Here is a 13,248-nt window from a genome sequence, read left to right as displayed (position 1 = left end):
TGAAAAATCCTCATCCACTGTTATGGTTTCAAATGCCAACTGAATTCCAGTAACTTCAAAATCTCTATCTGTCCTCTTCTTTTACTTCCAGAAAGCAAAATCCAACAGCTTTTATTTATTTATTTATTTTATAAATTTATTTATTTATTTATTTATTTTTGGCTGCATTGGGTCTTCATTACTGTGTATGGGCTTTCTCTAGTTGCGGCAAGTGGGGGTTACTCTTCATTGTGGTGCATGGGCTTCTCATTGCAGTGGCTTCTCTTGTTGTGGAGCATGGGCTCTAGGCACATGGGTTTCAGTAGTTGTGGTTTGTGGGCTTTAGAGTGCAGGCTCAGTAGTTGTGGCACACGGGCTTAGTTGCTCCATGGCATGTGGGAGTTTCCTGCACCAGGGATCGAACCTGTGTCCCCTGCATTGGCAGGCAGATTCTTAACCACTGCACCACCAGGGAAGTCCTCAACTGATTTTATAATACAGTAAAAATACAACTCTTCATTATTAACTTAGATCCTTAGAAAAATCTATATTTAATTATAATATTTGATAAATTAGTAGTTGCATATGAATTTCTAAAGAAATTTAAAAATATACATGAGAGGAACAAAACTATAAATGAAACACTGTGCATTTTAATAATGGATACCTATGAGGGTATACACCATTTTTAAAAATTACTTTTTTAAGTTTTGGCAGTTTTCTAAATTTTCTACCATTGACGTTTATATTACAAAGGTCAATATCAGTTTTCTTTATTAAATAACATACAGCTTTAATGTAAAAGCATTAATTTTATAAAGCACGAATTTGAGAAATATGATTAGACTTGAGAAACCCCTAGAATCACTATTCTTATAAAGTAGCTTGCTACTTTGACAGCCAGAAAAAATAGATGCAGTTTTAGACATGGTATATTTTTTTTTCATTCTGAGAATGTATTCTATCCTTCTGGACTTTATTTTTATGTTAGCACATGTCATCATTTTAAATCATTCCATTTTTTGTGACAATATTTACATAAACTATCAATCTAACACTTCACAGCTCTGTCAACTTGATATATTTCTTAGGTTTTTTCTGCCTCAGTTACCTCATTTGTAAAACAGGAATAATAATATCATCTGCCTCATAGGGTTGTGTTGAACATTAAATGAATTATTTGTTACCCCAATTATTATTATGATTATTTAAGAGGATGAACAAATTAAAAATTTAAATCTATTATCTATAAATTCCCCTATCCATTCCAATGCTTATATTTTTATATTTTGTCTCAAAATTGAGCATTATATTTATATAATCCTCTACAATGCAATGCAAATATAGAGATCACATCACAAAAGTAAATGAACATCACAGAAAAATATGTTAAGCAAAACAGAACACCAAAATAAATTTAAAATATACAAAAATAAATGATGAAGATATTCAAAAGATTTTTGTAACTTTATTTAATTTATTAGTTCTAATAGTTTTTTTGATGAAGTCCTTAGGGTTTTCTATATATAATATTGACTCATTGGCAATAGTGAGAGTTTTACTTCTTTCTTTCCAATTTGGATGTCTTTTATTTTTATTTTTCCTGACTAATTGTTTCCTACCTAACTGGTAAGGACTTCCAATTCTATGTAGAATAAAAGTAGAAAGAGTGGGCATCCTTGTCTTGTTCCTGATCTTGGAGGGAAAGCTTTCAGCTTTTCACCATTGAATATGATGTTAGCTGTGAGCTTTTAATATATGGTCTTTATTTTTATTATGTTGAGAAAGAATAAAGCTAGAGGCATCATGCTCCCTGATTTCAGACCATATTACAAACCTTTGGTAATTAAAAGAGTATGGTATTGACACAAAAATAGATGTATAAATTAATGAAAGAGACTAGAAAGCCCAGAGAGAAGCCCACACATACTAGGTCAATTAATTTATGACAAAGAAATCAAGAATATACAACAGACAAAGGATAGTCTCTTCAATAAATGGTGCTAGGAAAATGAGGCATCCACATGCAAAATTATAAATATGGACGATTATCTTATACCATATACACAAACTAAATAAGTTAAAGACAACATAAAACTGGAAACCATAAAACTTCTAGATGAAAACTTAGGTGCTAATTCCTTGATCTCAATCGTGGCAATATATTTTTTTAACCTGACACAAAAGCAAAGGCAACAAGAGCAAAATAAACAAATGGAACTGCATTAAACTAAAAAGTTTTTTTCCCAGAAAAGGAAGCTATCAATAAAATTAAAAGGCAAACTACTAAACAGGAGAAAACATTTGCAAATTTTACATCTGATAAGGGGTTCATATCTAAAATATATAAAGAATTTATACAACACAATAGAAAAAAAACCAAAAGATCTGATTTAAGAATTGGCAGAGAATGGAAATAGACAGATGGCCAACAGGTACATGAAAAGATGGTAAACATCATTAATCATTAATAAAATGCAAATCAGGGGAGAGAGCTTCAAGAAGGCGGAAGAGTAAGATGCGGAGATCATCTTCCTCCCCACAAATACATCAAAAATACATCTACTTATGGAAAAACTCCTACTGAACACCTACCGAATGCTGGCAGAAGACCTCAGACTTCTGAAAAGGCAAGAAACTCCCCATGTAACTGGGTAGGGCAAAAGAAAAAGGAAAAAAAAGAGACAAAAGAACAGGGATGGGACTTGCACCTTGGGGAGAGAGCTGTGAAAAAGGAAAGGTTTCCACACATTAGGAAGCCCCTTCACTGGGGGTGACTGTGGGTGGCACTGGAGGGAAACTTTGGAGCCATGGAGGAGAGTACAGCAACAGGGGTGCAGAGGGCAAGGCAGAGAGATTCCCGCACAGAGGATCAGTGCCAACCAGCAGTCACCAGCCTGACAGACTTGTCTTCTCACCCACCGGGGCTGGTGGAGGCTGGGAGCTGAGGCTCGGCTTCAGAGGTCAGATCCCAAGGAGAGGACTAAGGTTGGCTGTGTGAACACAGCCTGAAAGAGCTAGTGCACCACAGCTAGCTGGGAGGGAGTCTGAGGAATTTTCTTGTCTCTTTGTTTCCTGGTGCACGCGGAGAAGGGATTAACAGTGCCGCTTAAAGGAGCTCCAGAGACAAGTGTGAGCTGCGGCTATCAGTGAAGAACACAGATACGGGCACGAGTCACTAAGGCTGTTGCTGCAGCCACCAAAAAGCCTGTGTGCAAGCACATGGCACTCTCCACACTTCCCCTGCCTGGAGCCTGTGCAGCCCGCCACTTCCAAGGTCCCGTGATCCAGGGACAATTTCCCAAGGAGAACACATGGCACGCCTCAGGCTGGTGCAACGTCATGCTTGCCTCTGCGCTGTAGGCTTGCCCTGCACTCTGTACCCCTCCCTCCCCCTGGCCTGAGTGAGCCAGACACACGAAACAGCTGTTCCTTTAAACCTATCCTGTCTGAGCAGGAACAGATGCCCTCAGGCGACCTACACGCAGAGGCGGGTCCAAAGCTGAATCCAAAGCTGAACCCCGGGAGCTCTGCAAACAAAGAAGAAAAGGGAAATCTCTCCCAGCAGCCTCAGGAGCAGCAGATTAAGTCTCCACAATCAATTTCATGTACCCTGCATCTGTGGAATACCTGAATAGACAACGAATCATCCCAAATTGAGGAGGTGGACTTTGGGAGCAATGATATATACATATTTTTCCCTTTTTCTCTTTTTGTGAGTGTGTATGTGTATGCTTCTTTGTGTGAATTTGTCTGTATAGCTTTGCTTTTACCATTTGTCCTAGGGTTCTGTCTGTCCATTTTTTTTTTCGGTTTGTTTGTTTTTTATTACTTAAAAAAGTTTTTTCTTAATAATTTTTTCTTATTTTAAGACTATTTTATTTTACTTTATTTTACCTTCTTTCTTTCTTTCTTTCTTTCAGTTTTCCCTCCCTTTTCTTCTGAGCCTGTGGAGGACAGGCTCTTGGTGTTCCAGCAAGGTGTTAGGGCTGTGTCACTGAGGTGGGAGAGCCAAGGTCAGGACACTGGCCTACAAGAGACCTCCAACCTCCATGTAACATCAAATGGTGAAAATCTGCAAGAGATCTCCATCTCAATGTCAAGACTCACCTCCACTCAAAACCCATCAAGCTCCAGTGCTGGACACCCCATGCCAAACAACTACCGAGACAGGAACAAAACACCATCCATTAGCACAGAGGCTGCCTAAAATCATAATAAGGCCACAGACACCTCAAAACACACTGCCAGACGTGGACATGCCCAACAGAAAGACAAGATCCAGCCTCATCCACCAGAACACAGGCACTAGTCCCCTCCACCAGGAAGCCTACACAACCCACTGACCAAAACTTAACCACTGGGGACAGATACCAAAAACAATGGGAACTATGAACCTGCAGCCTGTAAAAAGGAGACAAAAAACAGGGTAAGTTAAGAAAAATGAACCCAATCCAAAAATGGGCAGAAGACCTAAATAGACATTTCTCCACAGAAGATATACAGACAGCCAACAAACACATGAAAGGATGCTCAACATCTTTACTCATTAGAGAAATGCAAATCAAAACTACAATGAGATATCATCTCACACCAGTCAGAATGGCCATCATCAAAAAATCTAGAAACAATAAATGCTGGAGAGGGTGTGGAAAAAAGGGAACACTCTTGCACTGCTGGTGGGAATGTGAATTGGTACAGCCACTATGGAGAACGGTATGGAGGTTCCTTAAAAAACTACAAATAGAACTACCATATGACCCAGCAATCCCACTACTGGGCATATACCCTGAGAAAACCATAATTCAAAAAGAGACATGTACCAAAATGTTCATAGCAGCCCTATTTACAATAGCCCGGAGATGGAAACAACCTAAGTGTCCATCATCGGATGAATGGATAAAGAAGATGTGGCACATATATACAATGGAATATTACTCAGCCATAAAAAGAAATGAAATTGAGCTATTTGTAATGAGGTGGATGGACCTAGAGTCTGTCATACAGAGTGAAGTAAGTCAGAAAGAGAAAGACAAATACTGTATGCTGACACATATATATGGAATTTAAGAAAAAAATGTCATCAAGAACATAGGGGTAAGAGAGGAATAAAGACACAGACCTACTAGAGCATGGACTTGAGGATATGGGGAGGGGGAAGGGTAAGCTGTGACAAAGTGAAAGAGCGGCATGGACATATATACACTACCAAACGTAAGGTAGAGAGCTAGTGGGAAGCAGCCGCATAGCACAGGGAGATCAGCTCGGTTCTTTGTGACCGCCTGGAGGGGTGGGATAGGGAGGGTGGGAGGGAGACGCAAAAGGGAGGGGATATGGGAACATATGTATATGTATAACTGATTAAATTTAAAAAAAAAAAAAATATTACAGAGTACATCACGGATGTCAGTCAAGTCTTGTAACAGCAGTGTAGAAAACTAGTAACATTTATAGCTAGTTTGTTTTTAAGCTTCAGCAATGGATCAATTCTATCCAGCCTAATCTGTAATTTTAATTAGATTAATTTTTAAAATAAAAAAGATTAATTTTTAATTTAAAAGTATTTTTAGTTCATATTTATGTACCTGCATTATGGTAAATCTTTTATTTTGTTGTTTTTTTCTTAGTTTCTCTTCAGAGTATCTTTGAAAATTTATTTTTAAACAGAATAATTAAAGCCCAAAGATGAGAATGTCTCATTTAAGATAAACTAAAGAACGTTGGAAGAGCTGAAGTATGAACACAATTGGCACAACTTTTCACCACCCTCCTTAGAAGAAGACTGTTTTGATTTGCATGGTCCAAGAAAGGAGAAACAGATAACTTGCTGGGGATTGCATCCTGCTTTACTTAAGTTAGACATTAACAGGCTAAAAGGGCAAGGATGAAGCAACATGTTTATAACATATTTTTGAAAAGCTACTTAAAGGTGAAGGGTGGCAAGAACACAGACAGACACACCCTAGACATTTCACGACAGTATTTTAAGGTATGCCTTTTCTTTGGTTGATAGGGATGGAGGGACCTATTAATAAACATTTCTCCTATTTACTTTTGTCTTTATTGCTGTCTAATCAAACCCTCATTAAAAAACAGACATAAAACAAAAAACAAAAAAAAAAAAAAAAAAAAAAGAAAAATGAGAAGACCGATAAACACACAGCAGATGAAGGAGCAAGGCAAAAACCAACCAGACCTAACAAATGAAGAGAAAATAGGCAGTCTACCTGATAAAGAATTCAGAATAATGATAGTAAAGAAGAACCAAAATCTTGGAATACAGTGGAGAAAATACAAGAAACGTTTAACAAGGAGCTAGAAGAAATAAAGAGCAAATAAACAGTGATGAACAACACAATAAATGAAATTAAAAATTCTCTAGAAGGCATCAATAGCAGAATAAGTGAGGCAGAAGAATGGATAAGTGACCTGGAAGATAAAATAGTGTACTAACTACTGCAGAGCAGAATAAAGAAAAATAATGAAAAGAATTAAGGACAGATTCAGAGACCTCTGGGACAACATTAAATGAACCAACATTCGAATTATAGGGGTCCCAGAAGAAGAAGAGAAAAAGAAAAAGACTGAGAAAATATTAGAAGAGATAATAGTTGAAAATCTCCCTAATATGGGAAAGGAAAGAGTTAATCAAGTCCAGGAAGCACAGAGAGTCCCATACAGGAAAATCCAAGGAGAAACATACTAAGACACATATTAATCAAACTGTCAAAACTTAAATACAAAGAAAAAATATTAAAAGCAACAAGGGAAAAACAACAAATAGCACATAAGGGAATCCCCATAAGGTTAACAGCTGATCTTTCAGCAGAAACTCTGCAAGTCAGAAGGGACTGGCATGACATATTTAAAGTGATGAAGGAGAAAAACTTACAAGCAAGATTACTCTACCCAGCAAGGATCTCATTCAGATTTGATGGAGAAATTAAAATCTTTACAGACAAAAAAAAGCTAAGAGAATTCAGCACCACCAAACCAGCTTTACAACAAATGCTAAAGTAACTTCTCTAGGCAGGAAACACAAGAGAAGGAAAAGACCTACAATAACAAACCCAAAACAATTAAGAAAATGGTAATAGTAGCATACATATTGATAATTACCTTATATGTAAATGGATTAAATGCTCCAAACAAAACACATAGATTGGCTGAATGGATACAAATACAAGACCCGTATATATGCTGTCTACAAGAGACCCACTTCAGACTTATGGACACATACAGATTGAAAGTGAGGGGATGGAAAAAGATATTCCTTGCAAATGGAAATCAAAAGAAAGCTGAGTAGCAATTCTCATATTTCACAAAAGGGACTTTAAAACAAAGACTATTACAAGAGACAAAGAAGGACACTACATAATGATCAAGGGATCAATCCAAGAGGAAGATATAACAATTTAAATATTTATGCACCCAACATAGGAGCACCTCAATACATAAGGCAAATACTAGTAGCTATAAAAGGGGAAATCAACAGTAACAAAATCATAGTAGGGGACTTTAACACCCCACTTTCACCAGTGGACAGATCATCCAAACTGAAAATATGTAAGGAAACACAAGCTTTAAGTGATACATTAAACAAGATGGACTTAATTAGATATTTATAGGACATTCCATCCAAAAACAACAGAATACACATTTTTCTCAAGTGCTCATGGAAAATTCTCCAGGACAGATCATATCTTGTGTCACAAATCAAGCCTTGGTAAATTTATGAAAATTGAGAGCATATCAAATATCTTTTCTGACAACAATGCTATGAGACTAGATACAAATTACAGGAAAAAACTGTAAGAAATACAAACACATGGAGGCTAAAGAACACACTATTTAATAATGAAGAGATCACTGAAGAAATCAAAGAGGATCTCAAAAAAAAATGCCTAGAAACAAATGACAATGAAAACACAACAACCCAAAATCTATGGGATACAGCAACAGCAGTTCTAAGGGGGAAGTTTATAGCAATACAGTCCTAATCTAAGAAACAAGAAACATCTCAAATAAACAAACAAACTTTATACTTAAAACAATTAGAGAAAGAAGAAGAACAGCAACAACACAAAAAAAGTTTGCAGAAGGAAAGAATTCATAAAGATCAGATCAGAAATAAATGAAAAAGAAATGAAGTAAATGATAGCACAGATTAAAAAAAATAAAAGCTGGTTCTTTGAGAAGATAAACAAAATTAATAAACCATTAGCCAGACTTATCAAGAAAAAAAATGGAGAAGACACAAATCAATAGAATTAGAAATGAAAAAGGAGAAGTAACAACTGACACTGCAGAAATACAAAGGATCATGACAGATTACTACAAGCAACTCTAGGCCAATAAAATGGAAAACCTGGAAGCAATGGAAAAAATTATTAGAAAAGCACAAGCTTGCAAGACTGAACCAGGAAAGAATAGAAAACATGAACAGACCAATCACAAGCACTGAAATTGAAACTGTGATTAAAAATCTCACAACAAACAAAAGCCCAGGACCAGATGGTTGCAGAGGCGAATGCTATCAAACATTTAGGGAAGAGCTAACACTTATCCTTCTCAAATTCTTCCAAAATATTGCAGAGGAAGGAACACTCCCAAACTCATTCTATGAGTCCACCATCACTCTGGTACCAAAACCAGACAAGCATGTCACAAAGAAAGAAAACTACAGGCCAGTATCACTGATGAACATAGATGCAAAAATCCTCAAATAGGGCCTCCCTGGTGGCGCAAGTGGTTAAGAGTCCGCCTGCCGATGCAGGGGATACGGGTTCGTGCCCTGGTCTGGGAGGATCCCATATGCCGCGGAGCGGCTGGGCCCGTGAGCCATGGCCGCTGGGCCTGCGCATCCAGAGCCTGTGCTCCGCAACGGGAGAGGCCACAACAGTGAGAGGCCCACATACCGCAAAAAGAAAAAAAAAAAAATCCTCAAATAAATACTAGCAAATAGAATCCAACAACACATTAAAAGGATCATACACTATGATCAAGTGGAGTTTATCCTAGGAATGCAAGGATTCCTCAATATACACAAATCAAACAACGTGATACACCATATTAAGAAACTGAAGGAGAAAAACCATATGATTATCTCAATAGATGCAGAGAAAGCTTTCAACACAATTCAACACCCACTTATGATAAAAACCCTGCAGAAAGTAGGCATAGAGAGAACTTTCCTCAACATAATAAAGGTCATATATGAAAAACCCACAGCCAACATCGTCCTCAATGGTGAAAAACTGAAAGCATTTCCACTAAAGTCAGGAACAAGACAAGGTTGCCCACTCTCACTACTCTTATTCAACATAGTTTTGGAAGTTTTAGCCACAGCAATCAGAGAAGAAAAGGACTCCAAATTGGAAAAGAAGTAAAGCTGTCACTGTTTGCAGATGACATGATACTATACATAGAGAATCCTAAAGATGCTACCAGAAAACTACTAGAGCTAATCAATGAACTTGGTAAAGTAGCATGATACAAAATTAATGCACAGAAATATCTGGTATTCTTATACACTAATGATGAAAACTCTGAAAATGAATTTAAGAAAATACTCCCATTTACCATTGCAACAAATGGAATAAAATATCTAGGAATAAACCTACCTAAGGAGACAAAAGACCTGTATGCAGAAAATTATAAGACACTGATGAAAGAAATTAAAGATGATACAAATAGATGGAGAGATATACCATGTTCTTGGATTAGAAGAATCAACATTGTGAAAATGACTGTACTATCCAAAACAATCTACAGATTCAATGCAATACCTATCAAACAACCACTGGCATTTTTCACAGAGCTAGAATAAAAAAATTCACAATTTGTATGCAAACACAAAAAACCCTGAATAGCCAAAGAAATTTGAGAAAGAAAAACGGAGCTGGTGGAATCAGGCTCCCTGACTTCAGACTATACTACAAAGCTACAGTAATCAAGACAGTATGGTACAGGCACAGAAAAAGATATATAAATCAATGGAACAGGATAGAAAACCCAGAGATAAATCCACACACATATGGTCATCTTATCTTTGATAAAGGAGGCAAGAATATACAGTGGAGAAAAGACAGCCTCTTCAATAAGTGGTGATGGGAAAACTGGACAGCTCCTTGTAAAAGAATGAAATGAGAAAACTCCCTAACACCATACACACAAATAATCACAAAATGGATTAAAGACCTAAATGTAAGGCCAGACACCATCAAAGTCTTAGAGGAAAACATAGGCAGAACACTCTATGACATAAATCACAGCAAGATCCTTTTTGACCCACCTTCTAGAGATATGGAAATAAAAACAAAAATAAACAAATTGGACCTAATGAAACTTCAAATCTTTTGCACAGCAAAGGAAACCATAAAAAGATGAAAAGACAGCCTTCAGAACAGGAGAAAATATTTGCAAATGAAGCAACTGACAAAGGTATAAAATCCAAAATGTACAAGCAGCTCATGCAGCTCAATATTAAAAAAAACAAACAACCAAATCCAATAATGGCCAGAAGACCTAAGTAGACATTTTTCAAATAAGATATACAGATGCCAATAAAGACATGAAAGCATGCTCAACATCAGTAACCATTACAGAAATGCAAATCAAAACTACAGTGAGGTGTCTTCTCTCTCTAATCAGAATGGCCATCTTCTAAAAAACTACAAACAATAAATGCTGGAGAAGGAGGAGAGAAAATGGAACTCTCTTGCACTGTTGCTGGGAATGTTAATTGATACAGTTACTATGGAGAATGGTATGGACATTCCTCAAGACTAAAAATAGAACTATCATACAACCCAGCAATCCCACTACTGGGCATATACCCTGAGAAAACCATAATTCAAAAAGAGCCATGTACCACAATTTTCATTGCAGCTCTATTTACAATAGCCAGGACATGGAAGCAACCAAAGCGTCCATCAACAGATGAATGTATAAAGAAGATGTGCCACATATATACAATGGAATATTACTCAGCCGTCAAAAGGAATGAAAGTGAGTTATTTGTAGTGAGGTGTATGGACCTAGAGATGGTCATACAGACTGAATTAAGTTAGAAAGATAAAAACAAATATCATATGCTAACACATATATATGGAATCTAAAAAAAGAAATGGTCATGGAGAACCTAGGGGGATATGGGAATAAAGATGCCGACCTACTAGAGAATTAACTTGAGTATATAGGGAAGGGGAAGGGTAAAGTGGGACAAAGTGAGAGAGTGGCATGGACATATATACACTACCAAACGTAAAATAGTTAGTGGGAAGCAGCTGCATAGCACAGGGAGGTCATCTCGGTGTTTTGTGACCACCTAGAGGGGTGGGATAGGGAGAGTGAGAGGGAGGGAGATGAAAGAGGGAAGAGATATGGAGACATATGTATACGTATAACTGATTCACTTTGTTATAAAGCAGAAAATAGCACACCATTGTAAAGCAATTATACTCCAATAAAGATGTTAAAAAAAAGGAAAATTTAAATCAAAACCCACAATGATACAGATTGCTAACAGACACATGAAAATGATGCTCAACGTCACTAATCATTAGAGACATACAAGTCAAATCTACAATGAGGTATTACCTCACACCAGTCAGAATGGTCATCATCAAAATATCTACAAACAATAAATGCTGGAGACGTGGAGAAAATGGAACCCTCTTGCACTGTTGGTGGGAATGTAAAATGATACAGCCACCATAGAGAACAGTATGGACGTTCATTAAGAAACTAAAAATAGAACTGCCATATGACAGAGCAATCCCACTACTGGGCATATACCATGAGAAAACCATAATTCAAAAAGAGTCATGTACCACAATGTTCATTACAGCTCTATTTACAATAGCCAGGACATGGAATCAACCTAAGTGTCCATTGACAGATGAATGGATAAAGAAGATGTGGCACATATATACAATGGAATTTTACTCAGCCATAAAAAGAAATGAAATTGAGTTATTTGTAGTAAGGTGGATGGACTTAGAGTCAGTCATACAGAGTGACATAAGTTAGAAAGAGAGAAACAAATACTGTATGCTAACAGATATATATGGAATCTAAAAAAAAAAAAAAAAAAGGTTCTGAGGACCCTAGGGGCAGGACAGGAATAAAGACACAGACGTAGAGAATGTACTTGAGGACACGGGAGGGGGTATAGTAAGCTAGGATGAAGTGAGAGAGTGGCATCATATATATACACTACCAAATGTAAAATAGATATATAATGGGAAGCAGCCGCATAGCACAGGGAGATCAGCTCGGTGCTTTGTGACCACTTAGAGGGGTGGGATAGGGTGGGTGTGAGGGAGACGCAGGAGGGAGGAAATATGTGGATATATGTATATGTACAGCTGCTTCAATTTGTTATAAAGCAGAAACTAACACACCATTGTAAAACAATTATACTCCAATAAAGATGTTAAAAAAATAAAAAGCACAATGAGATCACCTCATGCCTTTAAAATGGCTAGCATCAAAATGACAAGAGAACAAATGTTAGCAGAAATGTGGAGAAAGGGAATCCTATACAAAAATGCAAGAAGATAATACTATAAATCTCAGAATACTCATTTTCTCTGAGGGAGAGGAAGGTGGTTGAATTGGGACGTGTAGTGTGTGTGCCAAAGTTCTATTTTTTGACATTAGTAAGGCCACAAGGTATTTATTGTAGAATACTGTATTAAGCCATATATTTGATTTAAATGATTTTGTTTTTGCTTGATTACAATGTATTTTTTTAAATAGTGAAGATGAAATAGACATTCCTAGTCAAATAATAACAGAAACAGATGAATGTTTAACAATTCACTTGCACTAAACAAATTATTAAAAATCATTGTTCAGGCAGAAGAAAATTGATCCCACACAAAAGCAAACAATGAAGAAAGAAACTAAGAGCAATAGAATAAGCAAAAAAAAAAAAAAAATCAAAAGCTGTTAAGTATTACTGACAATTTACAACAATAATAATGTTTTGTAGGTTTACATATATGTAGAGTCAAAATATATGACAGCAATAACAAAACTAGTGGGAGTAATTAAAGCATTCTGGTTTTTGTTATTATCTAGGTTATGGTAAATCTGTTAATATACACTAAAATCTGAGGATACAGGTTATAATTTCTAGGAAAAATATTAAAGGACAGCTAAAGAATGTAAAACTAACAAGCTAATAACAGGGAAAATGGAATGGTAAAATACACTAAATCCAAAAGAAGATCAAAGAAGGGACAAAAAGGAACATAAAAC

This window comes from Mesoplodon densirostris, chromosome 13 (assembly GCF_025265405.1).
Source record: "Mesoplodon densirostris isolate mMesDen1 chromosome 13, mMesDen1 primary haplotype, whole genome shotgun sequence".
In the NCBI taxonomy this organism is placed as follows: Eukaryota; Metazoa; Chordata; class Mammalia; order Artiodactyla; family Ziphiidae; genus Mesoplodon; species Mesoplodon densirostris.
Note: the sequence above shows the minus strand (reverse complement) of the source record.